The sequence below is a fragment of the Ceratotherium simum genome, chromosome 12 (assembly GCF_057802395.1).
Source record: "Ceratotherium simum simum isolate JZ-2026a chromosome 12, ASM5780239v1, whole genome shotgun sequence".
NCBI classification, from domain to species: domain Eukaryota; kingdom Metazoa; phylum Chordata; class Mammalia; order Perissodactyla; family Rhinocerotidae; genus Ceratotherium; species Ceratotherium simum.
The window spans coordinates 23,075,384-23,101,110 of record NC_141911.1 but is presented as its reverse complement, the minus strand read 5'-3'; the positions used below and the strand labels follow the sequence as shown (position 1 = coordinate 23,101,110).

Here is a 25,727-nt window from a genome sequence, read left to right as displayed (position 1 = left end):
AACACAAAACAGATAAAATTTAGCCTTTGTTAAGAAAAGAGTAACATTCAGTCAATTTTAAGAACATTTTCCGTAACAGTCAGTCAATTATAAGAACATTTTCCTCATTCTGCTTTCTTGTTTTGTTATTTATACTGCTTATTTACCTAGGCTGGTCTTTTAAAGTCCAGTGTAGTCTAAAACCAGCTGAAATTATTGCAAAAAAATAGAGCTCATTCTTAGACTCTTCTGTTTCATTTCGCCTGGCACAAAATCTCCCAGTCGTTTCAGACTATTTGGGATGACTTGTTTTGACCAATAGAAAATAGTGAAAGTGACATTCTGGGAGTTCTGAATTCAGACTTTAAAAGGATTTACAGCTTCTACTTTCACAAAAACGGAATCCACCTGCTGTGTAAAGAAGTCTAGGCCATTCTATCACTGGAGAATTAGAAACACGTGGAAAGAGAAAGGCCGCATGGAGAAAAGCTGTAGCTCCTCAGCCAACAGCCAGCACCAAAATCCCAGACATGTGAGCGAAGTCACCTTGGAATCTCCTCACCCAGCTGATCTGCCCTACCTAATACTGCATGGAGCAGAGAAAAGCTGTTCCAAGCTGTCCCTGCTGAACTGTACACAAATACCTGACCCTCAGAACTGTGAGCAAATGATCATCACAGTTGTTTTAAGCCAGTAAAATTTGGAGTGGTTCATTCAGCCAGCTATATTAGTTTTCTCAGGCTGCCAAATACCACAGACTGGGTGGCTTAAACAATGGAAATTTATTTTCTCACAGTTCTGGAGGCTAGAAGTCCAAGATTAAGGTGCTGTCAGGATTGGTTTCTGGCGAGACCTCTCTTTCTGGCTGGTAGATGGCTACCTTCTCACTGTGTCCTCACATCGCCTTTACTCCAGGTGTGTGGAGAGAGCTCTCTGTTGTCTCTTCTTCTTCTTGTAAGGATACTAATCCTACTGGATTAAGGTCCACCCTTATAACCTTATTTAACCCTAATTATCTCCCTAAAGGCCCTGTCTCCAAATAACAGTCACTTTGGAGGTTTGGGCTACAACTTACGAATTTTGGGGGATGCAATTCAGCTGTAATAGAAAACTTATACACTCATCTCTAGAATAGTTATTAAACAACAATTACTCAATCCCATATTGACCTTCCATATAATAAAGATGCGTATGCTTTTTACTGAGCATTAATAGTCCTAGAAAGGACTAACATATGTGACATTGCTATTTCCTATATTTAAAATGAATACTAAGGCTTTCATTTAAAATGATAAAAGTGAAACACAGTCTTGCACCACATAATGTAGATAAAATTTAACATAAATACTAAATTACAAGACTAAAACAAAATTTGAAATTTAATATAGACAGTAACAAGTTATGTTTAGTGTTAACATTTAAAATGTTCTATTTTTACAGTTTAGTATAAGTCACATTTAAAAATTTTTAACAGACAAGCATTTCTTAATTTCAAAGTAAAAAGGAATGTTAAAATTTTCCATTTTGCCCCCAGAAAACTGGGTCATAACAGTAAATGAATTGCATAAATGAAAATCACCAGATCATGGTGAAACAAGGAATATTCTCTTTAAAAAAGTGATCATAGGTTCTGCTAACTGGAGATTTTCATTATGGAGTTCCAAAGATGCCAATGAAAACTAGTACAATTACCCTCAGTACATTAGTACTTTAAGCCTCACTATGTCAGAGAAAGTATTTTTAATTTTATTTTTTAATTTTGGGGAAAAGAAGTCAAAGAGAAGTTACATAAAATATTAGATCAGAGAATAGCACAGGCATTTGCTAAGAAAGGATAATAAGCAAGTCTCTTACCCATGCCTGTTGAGTGTCCCTTTGATCATGTAATTCTGTTCCAGTTAATAGCAAACTGTGATAGAATAAGAGACCAATTGTGGGGAAGGGTAGCACATGACAAGTTTTAAGTGAAGGGCCTAGTGATGCTGTACCATATAACTTTCTTTTATTATTTTTTCGCATCCATTTAAGTGAACTAGTGATTTAAAAATCCGTAGTACTCAACCAGTTTCACATGCTAACAGTGGTAGAAAAATATAGTCATGCGTCACTTGACAATGGAGATACGTTCTGAGAAATGCGTTGTTAGGTGATTTCGTCATTGTGCAAACATCATAGAGTATACTTACACAAACGTAGATGGTATAGCCTACTACACACCTAGGCTATATGGTGCTAATCTTATGGGACCACCAACGTATATGCGGTCTGTCATTGACCAAAATGTCAGTATGTGGTGCAAGACTGTGTTTCACTTTTTATCATTTTAAATGAAAGCCTTAGTACTAATTTTAAATATAGGAAATAGCAATGTCACATATGTTAGTCCTTTCTAGGACTGTTAATGCTCAGTAAAAAGCATATGCATCTTTATTATATGGAAGGTCAATATGGGATCGAGTAATTATTGTTTAATAACTATTCTAGAGATGAGTGTATAAGTTTTCTATTACTGCTGTTATAGACTGAGAGAGAATAATCAATTGTTGTTTTAGACCACAAAGTTTGGAGTGGTTTGTTACTCAGCAATAAATAAGCAGAAGGCTTGTCTAGGAACCCAGAGCTAGAACAGGACAACCCACCTCTCCTAAATTCCTGACCCTTCCCACAATCACCCACACCTGTGGTTATCGCTGCTTTCTCTGAATATCTATGGTATTCATTATTACAAATAATCATTTGATATTAAGCAAACACTGCTTTCTATTGTTTGCGGTCTATTTATGTCATCTTTATTACTAACGAGAAAGCAGAAAATAACTGCATCTTTATCTTCGGGACTAGCAGAAACACATGACTTCCATATGCAGTAATTATTTAGAGATCACAATGATGTTTTAAAAATTAAGTTTCATTACTATTAACTTAATAGGCAGTAAGTGTGAATCATCTACCTACAGTCTGGTTAGGTGGTGACAGAGATTCCATATAGAGGGTCTCTGAAAACCAGATTACTGGATTCCATCACCCAGAGTTTCTGACTGAGAAGGCCTGAACTAGGGCCCAAGAATTTGCATTTCTAGCAAGTTCCCATGGGATGCTGATGCTGCAGGTCCAGGAGAACATTTTGAGAACCTCCAGGTTAAGATAATACCCAAACTCTCTTCTCTAGGACTGTTAATCCAAAAAATTACAGATCATGTAAAAATGTTTGTCTACTTCGCTTTTCCCTCTCTCATCCTCAGCTACTCTCCTTTGTGATTTCCCTTTTCCATAACACCCTTCGTGCGCGGTGCCTTTGGGTTCATCTCTCCCTTCCCAGCACCACTCAACGTAAAGTCCCTTACAGCTCTGACTGCCTCCAAGTATACAGAACACGCCAAAATTTTCCAATGCCTCAGTACTCTTGATTCAGAAATATCGCATTAAATGATCAACTTGGAGATCATCCTGGGTTGAGATTATGCTGGCGTTATTCTTGTATCAGCAGTGCCCAACACAGTGCCTGACTTATAGTTGGTACCCAACTGTTTTTAGGTAAAATTAAATAAAAAGTAAATCTAAAGTGTGAATTAGTGATAGTTTTGCTACAGTGTTACATGGCAAGGATTCTATACAAACTTAAGAATTATGTCCAAGAACTAAAAAAGAATGAAACGCCAACGTTAGATTTTCAAGTGGTTCAAAAAACATATGTGTCAACAGACATTTATTAAGCACCTATACTAAGGGGAACCAAGAAAAATGATGAATAGCATACAATCTCAGCACCCCAGCTACTTGCAGACTAGTAGAAGACAAGTGGGAAGGATGAGATTTGGTTTCAAACTACGGAGATTCTAAGCACTCCGTTCAAAGGTGGAAAGGGTCTCTCCTGTTAGAGTGAGATATTCAAGCACAAGCTTGCCATTGTGCTAGACACACACTATTCTGAGTACTTTACATATATGAGTTCATTGAATCCTCATGACTATCCTGTGTGGTAGGGATTATTATTTTCAGCATCCCTGTTTCACAGATTAGGAAACTGAGCCATAGGGAATGTGTCAGTGGAACTGAACTTGGGCACTCTGGTTCCAGAGTCTGGGCTTCTTGCGACCAGGCTGCATTGCTCTCTTTTAAGGCAATGAGATAGTAAAATTCTAAAACAAATATATATATATATATATATATATATATATTTTTTTGGTAAAGTCATTTATTTTAAGTCATAGCTTTACAAAGCAAGTTTTCTCTCACCTTGTAGTAAAAGAGTGATGTAGTCACATCTAGACTATTAATATAGCTCAGGGTCTTTTTAGGGAGAGATATTTAAACATAGAGTGTATGACTTTAAAATGCTATAAAGTTGCCACAAAAATAAAATAACAACAACAAAATAAAACTGCCTTAATTCTAACTTCTACCTATCTATCCCCCTACCCCCATGCACCTGGGTTGGGGAGATTTGCCTTATCACTCAAAAAGGTGTCAAGAATAATGGTCGCAACCTTAATATTTAATTAAAATAAAATTAACTTTTAATTAATATTTAATAAAATAATTAATAATAAAATAATTTAACAAAAATTAAAATTCTAATTTTTGTATTAGACTCATGGCTCTTTATTGGCATTTGAAGAAGTGGCTCCAGACTTCAAAGTTAAGGCAAGGAGGGGAGAGGCTGTTCTCCCCAGGATCAATACCAGTAGACTTTCCTGTGTTTTCAAGTCCGCTAGATCCCCATTGCCTCCATCGTCTCCTCTTCCAGTGTCTTTAGATGGGGCATAGAGGTTCTTTCCAGAGCATCTTCCACTGATGTGTTTTTGGGGCCATCAATCCATGTTCCAGGGACAATGCCATCGGTTCTGGGAAATGCAGGTTTGGGGATAATTCTTTCTGATCTTTTGGAGACTCATATCTGACCCCTGCCTCACTCCACTGCACTCCAGTGGGTTTCCTGTCCACAAGATCCACTGCACGTCAGTGGGTTTCCTGTCCACAGGATCCACAAGTTTGACCTGGCGGGGGAGCAGGGGGCCTTCGCTAGGGATCATGGTTCCCTGGCAATCCTTGGTCTTGCCAATGTAGTGGTAATAAGTGTTCAGTCTGTCCGGGCCCACCCAGTTTCACTGCCAAATGGCAGCAGCAAGAACCCAGATCCATCTCTTTCTTGGCTCCACTTCTACTGTACATAACATTTTTATCAGAATAGGTGACATGCTCACCTCTTGAATAGCACTGAATTTATAATATTTGCACTATTAGCCTGAAAAGACTATAACACGGTGCAGTTAAACCAAGTTGATCTATGTCAGTTATCCCCAAACGGACAAATTTAGGCATCCGAAAATCACATAGACAGAACATATAACAATAAGTATGCTTGATTACTAAAGTTGCATAAGTAACGCAGATTGTGGTAGTCTCAACCAATAGGTCCTACATTTGATACCTAAGAATGTGTGCGTTCTCTCCCTATGGGAAAGGACGTACTTTTGTCTGTGTTTCTCACAATTTTGAGTACAATTTATAACATAGCAGAGACTGAGAGATGTTTTGTGTTATTGTGTTAGACACAATAACACAAAAATTATAAAATTTAAGTATATTTGGCATTTGAGGTTGTGTGTTATTACTAACAGCTAATGTTATATATATAGTTCTTGCAAAGTTATACTGATTTTGTTTCAGAGTCGAGATTATTAATATTTCAAAAGTTAAATTTATATCTAATTATACTAAAATTTGCTATATTGCACGAAGACAAAAACACATAATTGTACCATTTATAAATTGGTGCTTCCAATGTAATTTCATAATGTGTTGTCTTTATAAACATAGTTATTTTGTGTACAAGGGAGAAAGTATTTCATTTTAATTAGGTTATTTAAATTCTCAACCATTAAGGAAAGCAGCGTTAGGGTATAAAGCACTTTTTCATAGCTATAAGCTGTATCTTTTTACCTAATAAATAGAATGAAACTGAGCTTCTAATTTCCCAATGTTTAAGCCTAATGACCAAAGCAATTCTTACATCGATAAACATATAATGAACACCTATGTGACATTTATTGGGCTAGATGTTCACCAAGCAAAAATGAACGTGAACTCAATAACTCTAAGGGTGATGATGATATACAATGCCTGGGCACATATAGGCACTCAATAAATATTTCTTGAAGATCAATAAATAAATGAATTGAAGCTAATATTTTATAGCTCTTTCTATATGCCAAGCACCATTCTAAATACTTCCATGTATTAAAACATTTAATTTTCCTAATAGTCCTATTATTTTCACGATTTTCCAGACAAGGAAATTGGGCCTTAGCGAGGAAATAACTTCCCAGTGTCATACAGCTCGCAAGTAACACAGTTGACTTTAGAGCTCCAGCAGGAGAGTCAGACTTGCATGCAGCAAAGTCTACTAAAAACTGGTGTGATGCTGTGATCACAGACACGTAAAAAAGTGCTCTGACAGCAAAAATGAGATTTTTCTGATTCCATGGAATGGAAAATATTTTACAGCTGAGTTCCCATTTTAGTTGGGCCTAAAAATTCAACCACCAAAGAATAGGAAGAGAACGTTGAAGGTAGAGGGGGAAAATATCAGCATAGTGGTACATTCAGGCAGTGATGAGTAGATCAATAAGAGCACAGCAATCAGAGAGTGAAAGACCCTAGTGAGACCTGGAAGGAGAAATGTCTTTTGGAATCAGATCATTAAGGGACCTTGTGTACCATGACAGGGAAATCAGATTTACCAATAAGGCAGTGGGAAGTAATCAAAGTCACTTAAGCAGAGGAATGATATTGTCAAATTATCTTTTACTCAGTTAACCTGTTGACAGAGTCAAGCATGGTCCTTAATAGAGATCAGTCAGGAGCAATAAGCAGTGAGAACAAAGGAAAGCGGAAACAAGTGATCAGTGATCAATACTTGATCTTACTGTGCTACTGCACTCCTCGTGATCCATTTATTTTTAACTTTGAGGACATGTTTTAAGAAAGGCAAATCACTTTGGCAATTTGCATAACTAGCTCCATCAAAACATTACAAGAGCAGTGTTTCAATCCACAGCTGTCAATGTTTTTCTTACTCTCTCACTTTCTGCTCTATCACTCAGCCAGTTTCCCAGGTCCCTATTCCTTCCTTTGGCGACAAAGAGGAACATTCAAAGGCTGTTGGTGCTTGTATTAGGATTCTCCAGAAAAACAGAATCAATTGTACAACCAATTGTGCAACCAATAATTGGTTGCACAAATACAACCAATATTGTATATAATATGTATATATACAATGCAATAATATATATAAAGAGATTTATTATAAGGAATTGGCTCATGCAACTATGGAGGCTGGAAAGTCCAAAACCTGCAGGGTGGGCCAGCAGGCGGAGATCCTGCAGAGCTGATAGTGCAGATGAAGTTCGAAGGCAGTCTACTGAAGAATTTCCTCTTGCTTGAGTAGTCCAATATTTTTGCTCTATGCAGGTCTTCAACTGGTAGGATGAGGCCCACCCACATTATGAAGAGCAAGCTGTTTACTAATTTCAAGGTTAATCTTATCCAAAACATCCTGCAATAAAATTAACTATCACAGCAGTCATTCCTGGACAGGTCTCAGAGTAAGTTTCTACTTGATGGGATATCCATTAAGCATTCATGAGAGTCTCCCCTGCATGGCTGGAAATGTCTTTCATCTCAGTGGCAAGTATTTGCTGCTCTAAGTATTCATTTGCTGCAAGTATTTCCCTAGTCGTAGCATCAGATTCAAAACTCCTTGTATCCATCTCCATGAGAATCCTTTATTGCAAATAGCCTCTTGTATGCTCCTTGGACCCTATTCACTGTACCTTATGTATCCTGGAGAAATGAAAGTCTTGTTTTGGTTTTTTGGAAGGTATTTTTAAGCTCACTTAAAGACACTCATGTTATGTAAACAAGGCAAAAATAAATAAAGCGAGAGGAAACTTTAGGCTTGAATTTCTAATCGGGCAATTTCCAAATTCAGCATTTGGAAACACGTTTACCACTTGTTGCAAAGACATTAATTACCACCATGTATTGTATTTTTCTCTAAAAAACAGAAAAATTTCAATCATTTTCCATGTATTACTATTATTAAATAATATTTATAGTGTTTAATGCATACAAAGAGCATTAATCAAAAACACCATCACACCTCGCCAGCATTTGCTGAGCTCTTACTCTGCACCGAGCACTGAATAAATACTCTCTGCTTTCCTATGGTTCCAGGGCTTCCTTCCCAGTTGGGCACTCTATACTATTTGCACTTAAGAGAAGCATGGGATTGTAGATGCAGACACCCAGGTCCTAATACTTGGCAATCATTTCCTCTCTCACTCAGCACCACCACTCTTCCATCTGCCCCTCATCCAACAAACAGCTCTGAAGTGAAAGCAGCCCTAGAATATAAAATGCAACAAAATAAAGAGTAGAATTCCTGGCTTGGGAATTGTTTATCCACATTCACTGCATCTAGCCACGGTGCATTAATTAGGAGGGCTAAGCTGAATTCCTCCCCATCGCCTGTGTAAAGTAGGGAGAAAAATGGTGCTGTGGCAGTGCTTGATCTACAGGGCTTAGAGGTCCTAGAAATAGCCCGGATTTCAGAGCTCACAAAAGAGAAGCAGCTAGGTATTGCAGCCTGCCACAGGCACGTGGCTGGGATTTGTTTTCAGTTGAGACCCTATGGGGCAGGCTGGGCAGGCGCTCTCCAGAGTGGTCATCTCTTCTCCGAGGGCTTCGACAAGAAAGGACTGGGAAGGCTTTCCTAAGAGGAATGGAGCTCGCACACTACCAGAGAAACAGAGATCACATTTCCCCTCTTCATATGCACAACGGGTAAACTATTTGCATGTTCGTATCTTGTGCTAAGTTCAATATCGAAACGCACCATTTCCAGCAAGAAAAATGTAAGAGAAGCATCATGAAATTCGGTGTGTTTTCTATGGCATGTTCTACAAGTAAAGCAAATTTCATGCTGGAATGAGGATGCTTTAAAATGTATTCAAAGAGATCTCTGTCAGTGTGGTGAGAGAGTTCAGGGAAGAAATAAGGCTTTTTGGGGAATTGATTCTTGACAATAAAGTTGGTACATGTCACGGCAATAGGAATATTTATTTTAACACAGTCTCCTGTTTTTACAGAAAACTAAATTAGATATAATATAAAAGTAAAAATGATTTTCCTCAGACCGTTAAGTTCATCCCTCCATTATTTATCCTTAGTGATCAAAGCGGCATATGTTGTAGTCCATCTGGATGGGCAACAGATCAAAACAAATGACATGGAACAGAAATATATGCTACATGCAACACGTTTCTGCGATCTAGTTTTTCTTAAACCTATGCAATGTAGCTTATTAATCAATGCATTTATCAGTCAACAACAACATGTAGATTAGAGTGGACCTTCAGAATGATAGAGAAAATGATACTATTCAATGTACTGAAATTATTCAGTTCATAATGCATGTTTAGGGGAACAAGTGAAGAGAATGGCAACAAATAGTCTCAAAATGATCTGAAATGTGCAACCACTATTTAAATAAACAGCACTTATATTCAAAGAAACATATTTTTCATTAAATCACTTCACCAGCGTGACACTTGGCAAGGAGGAAGGCAGGAGGATGATAACTAGGACAGAGCAGGGGCTCAGGAGATCTCACAAGGGCCCGAGAGCGACAGAGCCTCCAGTATAAGGCACAATGACTTAATCACTCTCATGGCGTGCCACCTTTCCAGGTTCTGTTCACGACATCTCTTCAAGCGTCAGGCACGTGGTAGGTATTTTAAAAATACTTGTTTGGGGATAAGCTTACTAGTTTGAAAAGTTATAGTATACTGTAACCCTGTATTTTTACTGTCTTGACAGTAATCTGATGGATAATGTGAAGGGACCCAGCAGTGCTCCAGGTCTACATCAAGCAATCTGAGTAAAGAATCTTTAATTACCTGTTTCCCATGGGTCCTAGAGGATCCTGGGGCCAATCAGGCCACCCCGGGACTGCACTGAATTGTCCATTTACTCCTTCGTAACAAGTTAATCACGCACACGGGCATGCTTCAAAATAGAGCAAACTAGACTAAAGGAATGGGAATTTGACTTTCTCCCCACTTGGAAGTTGAATCTCTTCTAGGATATTCCCTCCCAATCCTTTTTCTGGCTGTTCAAACATCTCAGAGGAGCTCTTCTCCTGCTTCACAAAGCAGTTCCTTTTGTTTTCAGAGCAAAATATCCAGTTCTCAATATTAATAAGATCTTATATACAGTAAAAAACTTCTCCCTCTCTACAAGACTAATTCTGACCTCAGAAATCATACTTAGTCGAATCCCTCTTCCACTACATGATGGAATGTAAACCCTGTGAGAACCAGGCTTTGTCTATGTGAGTAGCTCTCTGTCTATAACTGCTAGAAACACTAGCAGATAGTTAGTACTCAATAAATAGTTGTTGAATAGAAGAATGAAGGAATGAAGGAATGAATGAAGCCTCAAACACTTTCAAGTGTGTGACAAAACAATATTTATTGGAAAGGAAGAAAACTATAGTATAAAGAACAATGAGTGAGAGTCAGGAAGACTGGATTCTAGGTTTACCTCTGCATCACAAGATCTATAACATCTTAGGGAATATTTTGATAAAACACTCTAGGGTCTGTTTTCCTGAAAAAGAGGAATTTGGTTATTTTTGTGTGTGTGTGAGGAAGATCAGCCCTGAGCTAACATCCATGCCAATCCTCCTCTTTTTGCTGAGGAAGACTGGCCCTGAACTAACATCCATGCCGATGTTCCTCCAGTTTATGTGGGACACCGCCACAGCATGGCCTGACAAGTGGTGTGTCGGTGAGCAACCAGGACCCAAACACGGGCCGCTGGCAGCAGAGCAGGTGCACTTAACCACTACGCCACTGGGCCGGCCTCGGAATTTGGTTCCTTTTAATCTAAATTTTAATCCGACTCTGACATTCAATGTCCTTTTAATTCTAGGTTATGCATCCAATGCTATACAAACATATTTAATCCCTTTCCTCTAGCTCAACTCTCCAAACACTTCCAAAATTTGTGATTTTATGCACAATATTTATTCGCTAAGACATACCTACATATGGTCCTAAAACAGATTTTTATAGAAAAATTGTTGCATGCCTATTCACCTACCTGGGTTGTCCATTTCTTGGAATGCTTTAAAATGCAAAAATTGAAACTAAACACAACACTGCTGGCAAGTTCTGAACAGTACAGACTAGAGTGAGACTATCATCTCACTAGTTCTAAATACGATTTCTTCATCTCACAAATATTTACCGTGAGGTTGCAACATGCCAACACTGCTCTGGGCACTGTGACTATAACCAAGGAGAGAGACAAAGCACTTCTCACTTATACACCTTATTTGCAAGTAGGAGTAGACAGGGTAGGTGATTTCAGATTGTGATCCATATTGATGAAGCAAATAAAACCAGGTAGTGAGACAGGAAGTGGGGCAGGGAGCTGCAGTACCATTTAAGACAAATTCAGACAGATGGGTAGAGCCAGACATATAAAGAATTAGGGAGAAGCATTACAGGTAAATGGAAACAGTCAATTCTAATCCCTGAAGCAGAAATGAGCTTCGTGTGCTCAAAATTGAAGAAAAGCCCATGGTTACTGGACATAGAAAACCCGAGGAACGGTTCTACTACATACAACTTAATTGTAGTGTTTTACAAGTGAACTAGTTCAAATTTATCATGTTAGATTTGCAGGTCACGTTAGCTCTGTGTGTGAACGTTCCATAACGCCAAAGCCAGCAGAGGGATTTTCTCTCCATAAGGAACTATAAATGGCAGTGAAACTAAGAAGGTGAGAAGGGAGCAGGCATTTGAGGCTGACATACCAGGGAAGTGAGACAAAGTGTGTTAAGCATGGAGGCTGAACTAGAATAGAGCTGGAGAAACTAAGGCTAAAGAAAGAAAATTAGAAAGCCAGGGAATGATTGAATGGGCCAAGTGAAAAATTAAAACAGAGTCTTTGCCCATATATTTTTTAAAACTATGTTCTCCATGGCAAGAGATATTGGAAAGCTACTGTATTTAAAGGTCTAGGGGCTAGATGAAAAGATTCAGTCTTTTAGGATATCGTCTAATATTATTGAGCCTTCCAAATGCAATATTACATATTTAAGAAGTATGTATGCCTTTTATGTTGTCATTCAAAATATTATAAAAAGAGTGAAATATGAATTAGCCAAGGGAAAGACCCCTGCCAAAAGTATTTTGCAGTTTGCATTTGAAATTGTTCAATTTTAAAAAATTAAAGTATACTCTACTTTTAAGTATTAGATTTATTTATATTACAAGGTATACTTGTACCAAAAAAAAAAAGTCTTAAATGTATCTTTTAAGAGCTCTATGAAGTCCAGAAATCTAAGGGGCTTGATTTAGAAGAATCAGAATTAGTCACTATCAATGTAATTGTTATGGTTGTAAAGTTAATTTAGCAGCTGAAATTAACCAATCTAGCAATGGCAAAGATGATTTCTATATGTAAATGTGGTATTAAAATAGATTGCCATATCCTTTCAAGAAAAATAGTGTGGCAAGCATAAAATCTGCATTTAACCTCTTCAGGCACTATCAAAACAAGCTGTACAAATTTATCAAGTGTAAAGTCTCTAGAACAGAAAACACAAAGATACATTCTAAAGAAGACCACTGTATCAGTTTTCTATGGCTGCATAACAAACTACTGCAAAACTTAAAATACCCATTTATTTAGCTCATGATTCTGTGGAGTAGTTATTTAGGCCTGGATCAGGCTCAAATATTCTCAGCTAGGCTTGTCCATACATCTGCAGTCAGCTGGGGATTGGCTGGCCTTTGACAGCCTCATTAGCATGTCTAGTGATAGCTATCTGTTGGCTGGGGGCAACGCTAGTGACTGGGCTACATTTCTCTCATCATCCAATAGCTACTTTGGCTTTAACCACTTTGCAAGAAAAGCAAGAGGGAAAATGCTAAGGCACAAGTATTTTTCAAGGCTCAGCTTACATTGTTCTTCCTACTCCCCCATAAAGGGGTCACATAGCCAAGCCCAGAAACAGTGTTGGGCAACACCACCACAGGCCTTGAATATAGGGAGTCAAAAATAAATGGGGGCGTCACTGCAATTAATCCACCATAGCCACATAGAATAAACCCATAGTAAAAATAAATCTTCACATTAAAAAATGACGAGGATCTATTGCAAGAAATAACAAATAAGGGTTCTGAGAAAAATAATGAGAAACTAGATTTTTTGCTGAGTCAAGACAGAGACCATGTCCCTTTTGTTCACTACTGTATCCTTAGTACCCAGGCAAGTGTTTGGCTCTTGTTGGCACTACTAAATGTTTGTGGAATAAATGGACAATTTTAAGTGAAAGTGGATTTTCCTCTTTAAGATCTATGATGCTAAAAACACCTTCTGTATTGCACAGTGGGAACAAGTAAGGTAATAGAGTAGCTTTAAACATGGCCTCTGGAGTCTGACTGCCTGGGTTTACATCCTGGCTTTGCCTCTTATTAAGTGTGTGGTGTTGAAGAAAGTACCACAGCTTTCTGGGCCGAAATTTCCTGAACGATAAAATGAAGATAATGACAGTAATTTGTAATGTTTTTAATCCTGGCTCCCAAGTTATCGGACATGACTTGCTTCAAGAGGTAGGGTCTGCGACACCTCCTTTTGAATAGAGTGGGCTTGTGACTGCTTCAGCCAACAGTCTAGTGAGAATAATGCTGCATGACTCCCAAGACTGGGTCATAAAAGGTGATGCAGCTTCTTCCTTGATCATTGGAATACTCGCTTTTGAAGCCCTGAGCCTCAGTTTGAGAAATATGACTATCCCGAGATCACCATGCTGTGAAGAAGGCAAGTGACACAAAATGGCCATGTATAGGTGCTCCAATTGGCATTCTTATTGTTGGAGTCATCCCATCCACACACCAGAAATGTAAGTGAACAAACCATCAGATTATTCCAGCTTCCAACTGTTGAGTTATTCTCTCTAACCTTCGAATATTCCCAGCTGAGGCCTCAGGCATCATGCAGCACGGAATGCTGCTATACTGCCGTGTTCCATCCCTATTAAGCTCTGTCTGAATTTCCAACCCACAGAATTCCTGAGCATAATAGTGTTTGTTTTAACCAACTAAGTTTTGGAGTAATTTGTTACGTAGCAATAGTAACTATAACAGAAATACAGTCCCTGGAAGAAAGATGCTACCATAAAAACCCAAAACATTTGCCTCAGCTTTGGGGGCAAGTGTCAGGGAGAAGCTAGAAGGACGCTGTGATGATTAATTTTATGTGTCAACTTGACTAGGCCACAGGGTGCCCAGACATTTGGCCAAACATTATTCTGGGTGTGTCTGTGAAGGTGTTTCTAGATGAAATTAACATTTGAATCAATAGAGTGAGTAAGGCAGATTGCCCTCCTTAATGTGGGTGGCCTTTATAGAATTAATTAAAGACCTGAATAGAACAAAAAGGCTGAGTAAGAATGCATTCCTCCTGCTTGATTGCTTAAACTGGGACATAGGTCTTTTCCTGCCTTCAGACTTGAACTAAAAAATTAGTTCTTTTGGGGTCTCAAGCTTGTTGGCTTTCAGACTGGAACTTATATACCATTGGCTCTCTTGGGTTTCCAGCTTGCCAAGTGCAGATCTTGGTAATTCTCAGCCTCTATAATCATGTGAGCTAGTTCCTTATACTAAATCTCTTTATATCTATAAATCTCTATATATTTCTACCTATCCATCTATCTATCTCTCCTACTGGTTCTGTTTCTCTGAAGAACCCTCACTAATATAGACCTGAGGAGACTGTTAGTGAGAGTTGGAAAGACCTCAAGACTGTTTGTCAAGGGTGGAAAATTTGGGAAGAAATTATCATTGGAGTTTGAAAATAAGGGTGACCATCGTTAGTGGCACAAGGTTTGGCAACACTCTCACTTATGATAAGAAAAATAGCAAAGGGGATTTACAGGCTGCATTTGATAAAATACAAATGTAGAAAACTTCAGTTTTTAAGCAAAATTCAGAGGAAATATAAAAGAGCCAGGATTTGCTCCTTTTATTTAAAAATAAAAGCATTTCTCCATCCTTATCTTTCCCAGGAGAACAGTCTCAAATTAGGAAAATGCCTCAGGGCAAATATCACTTCTTGGTTCCTCTCAGGTAAACATCTCAGACTTAAGATGAAGTCAAGGGAATGACTATAAAAACTCTTTGGTATAAGCTTAGAAAGATTGGAAGTGGTGCCTCATAAACCCTTTCAAAGACACAAAGGCCTTCCAAGGATGTTAAAAGCATCCTGGCCCGTTCCATCTGGTAAACAACAGAGATTCTGAGAATTTTAAGAACCTTATCTCCAGCAGCCTCAAAGAAAGCCATTGTAGTTGAGTTTATCTCAAAGAGAATTGTGGGTATGACTTTTCTTTAATTAAGTGGATTATAAGTTGAAACACAGGAAACCCACAAAATGTTTAAAGAAATTGGTCAGCTTTGACTGAAAGGGATAGAGACAGTCCAAAATGAAAAGAGGCCTTTGGACCTACCATCGTTTTTTTTTTTTTGATGAGGAAGATTTGCCCTGAGCTAACATCCTCTTCCTGAGCCACCACTTCCTCTATTTTGTATGTGAGCTCCTGCCACAGCATGGCCACTGACAGACAACTGGTGTTGGTCCTGGGGAACCAAACCTGGGCTGCTGAAGTGGAATGTGCTGAACTTAACCACTAGGCCACCCGGGCTGGTCCAAGGACCTGCCACCTTTTATGGGCAGGAAGCAAGCTTGAGAGGGCTTCTCATTTGAAGTACAAATCATATTTTATGGAAAAGAAAGAATAAAGAGGGCCGGCCCCGTGGCTTAGCGGTTAAGTGTGCGCGCTCCGCTGCTGGCGGCCTGGGTTCGGATCCCAGGAGCACACCGACGCACCGCTTCTCCGGCCATGCTGAGGCCGCGTCCCACGTACAGCAACTAGAAGGATGTGCAACTATGACATACAACTATCTCCTGGGGCTTTGGGGGGAAAAAAAATAAATAAATAAAAATTATTAAAAAAAAAAAAGAAAGAATAAAGAAAAGGAATAATGAAGAGTCAGAGAGCAGAACCAAGAGCCTTAGCAAAGTGCTTTTGGGAAACAGAAATAAACCCTAGTCAAAGAACTCGCAACAAGTACCCAGCTGGATTTTAGAATTGCTCTGGACTTGTGACTGCTGTGTGTCTCTTGTTTCCCTTCTTTTTGAATAGGAGTGTCTACGGAGGTTATTCAACCATTGTGTACTACGTGGGTGGTAGACAGATAACTTTCCTCTTTATTTTAGTGTTCTTCAGATTGAAAACAACCAGACACCAGAAGAACTGCACCCAAGAAGCCTCGCCTGCAACTGTAAAGTTTAGATGATAAGATCCTGGATTTGTAGTTGATGACAAAATGGGGTGAGACTTCAGAGGGCTTGGGGAAGGGAATAACTGTATTTGTACTCTGGAATGCAAAGGAAAGAATGTAAGTAATTGTGGCCACAGGTGAACTGTGGTGGTTTTAAAACATGAGCCCAGAATTATTTGACATTACTTTCATCAAAAGTTGGGATCTATATCCACTGACCTTGCATCTGGGTAGGCATTTGAGCAACTGTTTTGACTAATAGGCTACTGCTTAAGTGACGCCGGGTGGTTTCTGAGGCTGGGTCATAAAAAGCAATGCAGCCTCCGATTTGTTTGTTGGAAAACTCACACTTAGAACCTTGTATCTCCATGTAAGAAGTCTGGCTACCCTGAAGTACCATGCTGTGAGGATGCAAAGACACTTGAGAGGCCACGTGTAGGTTATTCAGTTGGCAGTACTAGTCTTCTAATCATCCCAATTCAGGTGCCCAAGCTCTGAGTGAATGAGCTTTCAGATAACTCCAGTCTCTAGCATCTGAGTCACCTCAGAGTCACAGACTTGGAGTCACAGCCACACACAGTGAAGCATCCCACTGTGTACTGTCAAATGCCTGACCCACAGAATTCATGAGCATTATAAAATGGTTGCTTTAACCCATTAAGTTTTGGGGCAATTCATTATAGAAATAGCAACTGGAATATGATCTCATAGAGAAGTTGTAAGTTACCATAAAAAGACATAAAACAATTCCTATTGAACACACACTAAGTGTTCAATACTTATCAGCTAGAATAATAATAATGATGATTATAAATATATAAAACATTTTTATACATATTACATTAGTTTCAGGACTAGAGAAAAGCTGCCTTTTCCTTCATAGCATATTCATTTAGCAGGTCAGGCAGGGAGATTATCTGTTAATGCTGATTGCCAGAAATGTAGGTATGAAAAATTCAGGGAGAGAGGAAGACCTGATTAATAGCTGATATTTAGCCATCCACATTCAGGGCTATTAAGCCCAGGATTTCTGCAACTTGAGGCACTTGGGGAAAATGGTCACCTCCTTTGTTGACATCATACAAAAGCAGAGTGACTGACTCCTATTAAATGTCACCTATAGTGTTAACTAGTTCAGGTAAATAAACTCCCAAGTATCTCATATTCTGCTTTTCCTTAGGCATTTCTATTCTCTGAGTCATTTTATTGATGTTGTAAGCACAGATATCCCCAAAGAGCATCAGAAGAAAAAAAACGCTTTTCACAGAGCAATTCATATAGACTTGACCCGAGGCCAGTACCTCAGGTAAATGCCATAAGTTTAACAGTTATAATAAAGTCATCATTGTGCAGTTGAAGACCAATTAAAAGCTGCTCAACACAATGTTATTTTGTTAAGAAAAGTGTTACGGTGATTTAGAAAAATTTTTTAAAAATTACTATTTTCCTAAGTATTCAAATATTCATACTATGCATGTAAACTTTCAACAAATTTTCCATTCAGTATCATGGTTTATGTTAGTTTTTCATAGTTTGGCCTGTTCTTTATAAAACCTAAACAGTTGAGAAAGGAAAAGGCAATTAAGAGCATTACCACCATAAAGATAAAGTGAAAAGAATTATCAAAATAGCAGATATTTACAATACTCAAATTTAAAAACCCATGAAATGTTGAAAAATATTAGCATAAGTAAAGAAACTTGACAATATGTGCATGGAACAGAAGTGAAAGATAGCACATATTTCTCTACAAATTTTTGACTCTAGGAAATTCTTGGCTCAGCAGTTACAAGACAGCAAAGAAAAGCCATAAGGTTAGGTTGTACTTATCTAAGGTAAACAGACATGGTCTATACAAGTAGAGGTCAGAACGTTGGCAAACTTCAAACAGCAATGAGTTAGCTTTTTATTTTCATTATTTTCATCATCATTACTGTAAAAAGCTCAATCTATGATGCCATGCAACCTTAAATATCTCTTCATCACTTCATCATTAATGGAAGGTATGAATTAGTCATATTCACTATGAACAATATACTCGATAAAAAATATACTCAACATAGGGAATTGATTCCTTTAGCATTTTCTTTATCATGCACTTAATGGTGTTTATTTTGGCCCAGTGAATCTTCCTAGCACTTTAGAAATATTAACCTATTTTAATTCTCACAACTTTATGAGGTAGTCCTCACATTTGTCACTATTTTACACATGAGGAAACTGAGGCACAGAGATATCAACTAATCTCACTGAGGTCCCACAGCTAAAAAGTGGCAAAGCTCAGATTTGAACCCAACTAGTCTCCCTCCAGACACATGCCTTCAACTACCTCACTCAACATAGGCAGTTGCCCCTCAACATAGGCAGTCACATAACAAGCAAGAGACTCCTTCTAAATCTAAAGCATGAAGTTTCTATTATATTCTCATTGGACGCTAAAGAAAATGCCTGATTCAGACGGTAACATTGACTGTCAAAGGTAAATCCTTTACTGTATAATTGGCTAATTGCATGCAGAAATCAATTCTAAAATCTGAATGAACTACAGTACTAGTTTCATAGTCAATGGTCATATAGAAAGTAGGTTTAGATTAAGATAAAACATATTGCTAGAATTTGACATTTTAAAGCTTTGTAAAATTTACAATAACAAATATCTTTCATATTTTGTAAGTTTATGACAGTTAATTTCGAATAAAATTGTGTTAAGAATCTAAGGTGTATAACTTACACACACAACTTTTGCCAGTAGCATTCATAGCCATACACCACTGTATAAAGCCTGTTTAGGAGTAAATCTGTTTAGGTTTACAGGTTGGAATACTTACTACCTGTAAAAAATTTGACCATTTGTGAAAACTTACAGCTGGTGCCTCACTTAATAAATGTTTGTTCACTCTGTATCTCATATCTCACACATGAGCTTTTCTGTGCCTTGCAGCACTGCGTGTCCAATGGTTTCCTGGTGCCAGAATTTTTTTCCTAAGAAACTCTCTTTTTGATGTTGACATCAAAAGTACAAATCCTAAAGAATTCAAAGAGTTCCTTTGTATCAAAGCATGTGTATTCTTTGGCAGTGGTTGGGCAAAGAGATCCTTCTGCAATTGCCCTCTTTGCCTTCCTTATCCAGATTTGTACGATTTGATGAATGGGATAATCAATGTGAAAAGTGACAGATGCTGAAAGCCAAAAGTCAGACACCCAGCACCCTGGAGCACTCTGTCCTTTTCTTCAGTCTCCTTTACACTCTTTTAACAGCAAAGTCTTATCACCAGCTCTACCCTCGTGTCACGCCTATTTCAATTATTTAACAGGGTTGCAGAGACAGGGAAGAGAATGAGTATCGAATAGATGCCACTTCTCATCCTCACCTGGAGGTTATGAAGGCTACTGCAAGTGGCTCAGGGCGATATTTGTAGGACTGAGCTGGGGGAAAGCAACACTCAGACTGCGATCCTCCCCCTTCAGTGGTACCTCAAAGGGAGGGATTCTAAATCCATGTTGGCATTGTCAGTGCTCCCTTTGTGCTGCAAAGAATTGAGTTAAATGTTGGCTAATCAGCAAGTTCTAAAAATCCTGATTAATAACACCTGGTCCTCCCATTCTCTAAGACACTTCCACATCAAGAGTTTTGTTCAACTATCTTTCAAACACATGATCACACTGAGTCTCATTAAATCAGCCATGAATTCATAATAATTTTTTTTTAAATCCACACCAAGGAAGAGTTTTAACAATCTACCTGCCTAACTGAGCCCACAATTTTAAAAATACTGACCAGAGTGTATCAGCAATTACTAATTGTTTTCATTTAATAGTCAGTAAAATGTGTTATTCAGTCTTACTTACTAATGCAATTACCCACAACATCTGTTTTAAACAAGAAAAATTAATGTGAATTATGCTAATTTCATTGCTGAAAGCAAATAATAATATGGAAATTTTCTGGTTTTCATTATATAGAAGTATTTTAATACTATTAGCATACTCAGTAGAATTCACTCTAAGCACATGGGACTCTAATACTCCATTTAGACTTGAGAGAATAGTTGGAAAATGCTTTTCTGGGGAAATGAAAAAGGGAATTAGCCTTTCTACCCTCTAGCATTCTCCCTAAAATGTCAGACTCACACCTGCTAAAGATGCACTTCATTTGGTTAATACAGAGCATTCTGGGTAAATGTGGACAGGTTATTCATAAATTAAAGTTTGTGATTGCATTACCTGAATCCCAGCTATTTCCAATCTCAGAAGTCAGTTGTTGCACAGGTAACACTGCAGGAAATGACTGTACCTACACTTTGGCAAAGAATCATTTAGGGCCCTGTTATGTTGTAAGTGATATAACATCCAAGGACAATAACAAAATGGCTTAAACTATAAAGGACGGATATTGATCACCTCATTGGAAAGTTGTTTAGTATTGAATAAGGGTTGGTTTCAAGCAAGGATTGACTCAGTGGCTCAACCAATATCACTCAGAACTTATTTTTTCTTTCTCTCTCTGTCCTACCTATTTACAAGTCAGCATCAGCACCAGGAGCATCTCTGGTCCACCCGAAGCTTCAAACTTTTCCCTCACAATACCCAGATTCAGGCCTCATGTCCTCATACAAACCATTCAGAAGAAGAGAACAAGTCTATTCCAGAGGTTTCTAGGAACAATAAGGCTTCTCTTTCTCAAAAGTCGAAAAGTCTTACTGTGTGCTACTGATTCTGATGGAGTCTTCTATCCATTCCTGAACCAATTACTATGACGCGTATTGTGATATACTGACTAGTTTAAGCCAATCAAGGCCCATCCTGAATCGTGTGGCTGAGAATGGGCAGGTTGGTTCTCTGAGCACTTTTACCAGAAGGAAGGATGGATGATGTACAGCAGAGACAACAGGTGTCCACTAAAGTTGAATAGTCACTACTCAGTCCTATCCTGCCTGGGCTAAATATGCCTTTGAAGACAATCACAGTCTTTGAGTGACCAGATTTGAGCATGACCATATGATTATGTTAAAGGAGTAACAGAAGAAAATAAACTGCTCTTTTTTTGGAAATGAGATCTAGTAAATGTACTTTTTTCTATACTTACCAGTAAATATGCTTTTTTTCTCTAGGGGACAAGGTGGAGAGGTTAAGAGACTTACTCAAGGTTAAAAAGCTTTTTGGTGAAGCCAGGACTCCATTTCAGGGATCCTGAATCTCAGTTCAGTATCCTCTCTACTAAACCATTTCCCCCATTATTATTTAATTTTACTTTATTTTCTAAATCTTAATGAAATTAATTCTGGTTGTATTCTATAAACAGGACCCATTTTATACCCCACCCAACCTTATGAGTCATAGACAGATAACTGTAATAACAGGAAACCCAAACTCCCCCATTCAGAGTTAGTAGCTTTGGGAGCTTTATTAACTCTTTTAAGTTTTGGAATTGTAATTTTATGCCTTGGAAAAAAATCACTAAGTGAGTAATAATAGAAAGGGCACTAGACTGGCAGTCAGAAGGTCTATGTTTTTGTCTCAACTTTACCACTAACTAGTCATGTGACATTGGTGAGTTATTTATTCTCTATGGGTTTCAACTGTGGAATTAAGATAAAGAATTTTTAAGAGACTTTCTGATTCTGGGATCCTTTGATTCTATAAATTTTGCTTAAAGAAGGTGAAAAGGTTATACTATCTTAATTGTAAAGAAAGACATAGAATTTGAAATTAGATTAGATAATCTCAAATTAGGCTCTGGCCCCAAGATTAAATATTAAAGGTTATTTAACTTTTATGATTTTCTACTAAAAAACAGAATTAATAAATCTATAACTTATCTATGTTGAAAATGAAGAAGATATATCAAAAAGCTATATTTTTTTCAATTTATTGAAGTTTAGAAGGGATTGCCAAGTAACAGATCAGCAGCTACTCTGAGTAAGGAAAGGTGGCCCATTGGGCCATCATTGGAAAGGCAAGTAGGCCTTGAAAGGGATATCCTAGGAAAAGGGGAGGAGAGGTAAACATTCTTTTTGGGGAAAAAAAAAAAAGGAAAAATTGAAGTAGAGAAATATCATAAAATCTTGAAAGCAGTAAAGGAAAATATACATATAAAAAAAAGTTTTTTCTTTCTTTTTCCTCCCCAAACCTTCTAAAGCATGGTTGCCATGCATGGGCAGTTTGCGAGTGAGAAAGCTTAGAAGGAAGGGGCTCACAGCCTCTTTTCTCCTTTTATGCAACTCCCATCGTCTGAATACAGGCTCTGTGCCGATGGAGTGTACGGCAGCATGCAATGGAGGTGGCAGCAGCACCCTTGGTATGATGCCAGGTTCATCTCTACATTCTAAATACAGTGGGCCTTAGAGACATTTGCTTATAAATCCCAGATAATTATAAGGAATATGTGCTGGAGGTTGACTTAACACTGGAATTTACACAATCATAATTTCCAGTTATAGAGTATGAAATTAAGCTACCCCTAGAGTTCTAAGAATTTTATTGCCCTTGTAAGAGACAGATGTCTTACAGGCCCAAATCCCTAATGTGAGTTAATTTCTGCCTAAGTTGTGTTAACATATCTAAAAAAGAAAGAAAAAATGGATTAATAGAAGCAAAGTGGTGCACTTAGAAAAGTAGGTAAATGAGATTTAAAGAAGCTAAACTGGTCACTCTCTCAACTAGAGAAGGAGAGATCTGGAGTGATCTCGAGCTCTGAACCTCATTAGAAAGGTATCTTCCTCCATGGTTTTCCCAAAGTTGTGGCTTTCCCAAGGTGTAGATGAACTCTCCTCCACCCCAAGCCATTTAATTTCCCTCATTGATTCCATGGATTTCCAAGGAAAATCTGATTACTAATTTTCTTTCTCAAACTTTCCTGCAGCTTGTACTCAAGTATTCCATCACTAAAAAAAATTATCTCCATATACAAATTAATGAATCTAACCAGCTGCATTGTATATAAATCTTCTATAACTTTAATTAGTCTCTCTGCTCCATAAGGGATTGATGATCTCCGGTTGTGCTAATAAAATCTTGCCTCTGGAATGCTAGTCTGAGGCACCGTCCTTTAACTGTCAAAACAACCTCCAGACTTGATGTCTCTGGAAGATAAATCTGCATCTTTCCCCTAAACATCAATACCAATTATAACCAAACAGAATGTAATATGTTGTTTTGTTTTTTGCACTTTCAGGGTTATTAACCAAACAGACAAATGTTATGCCATGCAAAATACGTCAAAATATATATTCATTATGAAGCTTGGAGTTAGAATTATTATTTTCTTAAAATCTTAATCTGTTAATTATTTTTTACAGTTTAGATATTCTGGAGTGTAATAATAGTTAATAAATAGTTTCCATATTTTCTTTTTTCATATGCTTAAGAAAAAAAAAATCTAGATATAAAGTTAATAAATTAGTATATTCAAGAGACTCTAAGTTTCTAATGGAATAAATTAAATTGGCTCACATTTAAATTAGCAAATTCTTAATTCTTAAATTAGATCATTTGCCCCATGTGCACATGTATTATTTGGTAACTTTAAGACAAGCAAAACACATTAAAGAAACTTCACAGGAGGATGTGTCTCATTTGTTCGATCAGGAAATATCCATATGTGTACAAGATGTTTTTTACCTTCCTTTAGAGAGAATCAACACTTGAAATTACAGAAATCATGGTCCTGAATAGATTCTTGCTTTTCAATACCCAGGGTGTATGCTGTTTAATTTATCCACCTTAAACGGTATTTACCACTCTTTTAGACTATTTGTTTAGTTCATCAAAACAAGAGATTTAATGGCCTATAAGACTGATAACATTATTTCAAACATACTCTTAAAGAGAAACTTTTAACTCCATCCATAGAAAACTAAGAAGTATTTGAAACCTGAAAAGTGGTTCCCTTTCTGATACTCAGAACTATGTCTCTTTTTAAAAATAATGTGTAGGCTGGAAGTTTCCTTTCTTTTTCTCATAATTAACCTAATTTTCCTTTAAGAATGCCCACTGACTCATACTGTGACATATTCAGGTATGTTTACCCCTGAAAGAAACACAGCTGTTCATAAATGGATACTTCTTTAAAAGATGTGTGAGGATATCTGAAGATGTGGCTTAACATCAATATCTCGATAAAGATTGTGGCTACTTTTATCTGAGATAGGTTAATTTCATTTTTATTTCTAACACTGAAAAAAACATTTGTTTGATTTTTTTCAAAAGTAATATAAGCCATCCCAGCTTTATCTGATTCATGGCCAAGTAGACATCAATAGAAAGAGATTTCTGGAAGTGACATAATGCCAAAGAAGGGGGAGGTGGGACCTGGAGCTGGAACAGTGTTTTTATTTCCAAATATCATTCAGATGTTCATCATTCTGGACATCGAAATTGCCACCCAAGATCTTCACATGAAGTTTCCTTCAGAATTATCTTAAATTCATCCAAGGAATCTAGATGGTGAGTAAGTAATGTATAACTTTTATAAATCTTGCTTTTAGCATCTCCATGCATATTTTCAGAATTGGTCAGTGTCCCCCACTCCCCATCCCATGCCAATAAACCTAAGAGCTCTTTGCTGTTCTAATAATCACATTACCGAGTCAAAGGAAAGAGACATATTCAAGAGAATATTTCCAATCAGTATTAAGCTGATAAGTTTCCTCACTTTACAAAGATGTTTCATTCTCAGAAACTCCAGAAATACAGAACTGGAGGTGGAAAAGCTCATTTTCCACAAAACTAATGAGATCTGAGGACTAGACAACAGTTATATTAAGGAGACAAGAGGATTACAGTTTCTGGCATTCTATCTCAAGCTCCCTTTTGGGGAACACAACAACACTTATAATATTTTCATTCAGCATCCTTGGTCTGCTCAATGTTTCTTAAGGAGTTTTGAAATAAGTTTCCAGCATCTGATCTTTCAAGCAGTTTAACTTAGAACAACAGCTGCTACATTTTACAGCAAAATAAAGCCTAAATGTAATATGTTGAACATTGTATTTCTCCAGCCCATATAAGTTTCAAATAATGCTTTTTTCATGAAGAAAAAATACAAACAAAATAGACATCAAGCAAAGTAATACACGTGCATGCACTGCGAATGAATATGGGGAGCAGTAGATCCTACGGGGCAGTAAAATGTCATCCTAATTCATGTTATATATTCAGTGACACAGCTGTCATATCTCTGGTTTCTCTGTCACTTTGTCTAGAAAGTTATTTTCAAACATTCTGGTTTAATGGGCAGTGGGCAAAATTAGCAAACATCACCATCAACTGTCTGAAAATGGGTGACAGCGATGTCCACGGCCATCCAGGACAGCCAGGTTGTGCCCC

General features: G+C 37.6%; 1 protein-coding gene across 4 annotated transcripts in view; it reads right to left on the bottom strand.

Annotated features, from left to right (window-relative positions):
• The window catches only part of MARCHF1 (membrane associated ring-CH-type finger 1), a 573,636-nt gene that overhangs the window by 406,208 nt on the left and 141,701 nt on the right, over nucleotides 1-25,727 (bottom strand). The gene's annotated exons all lie outside the window — the stretch shown is intronic.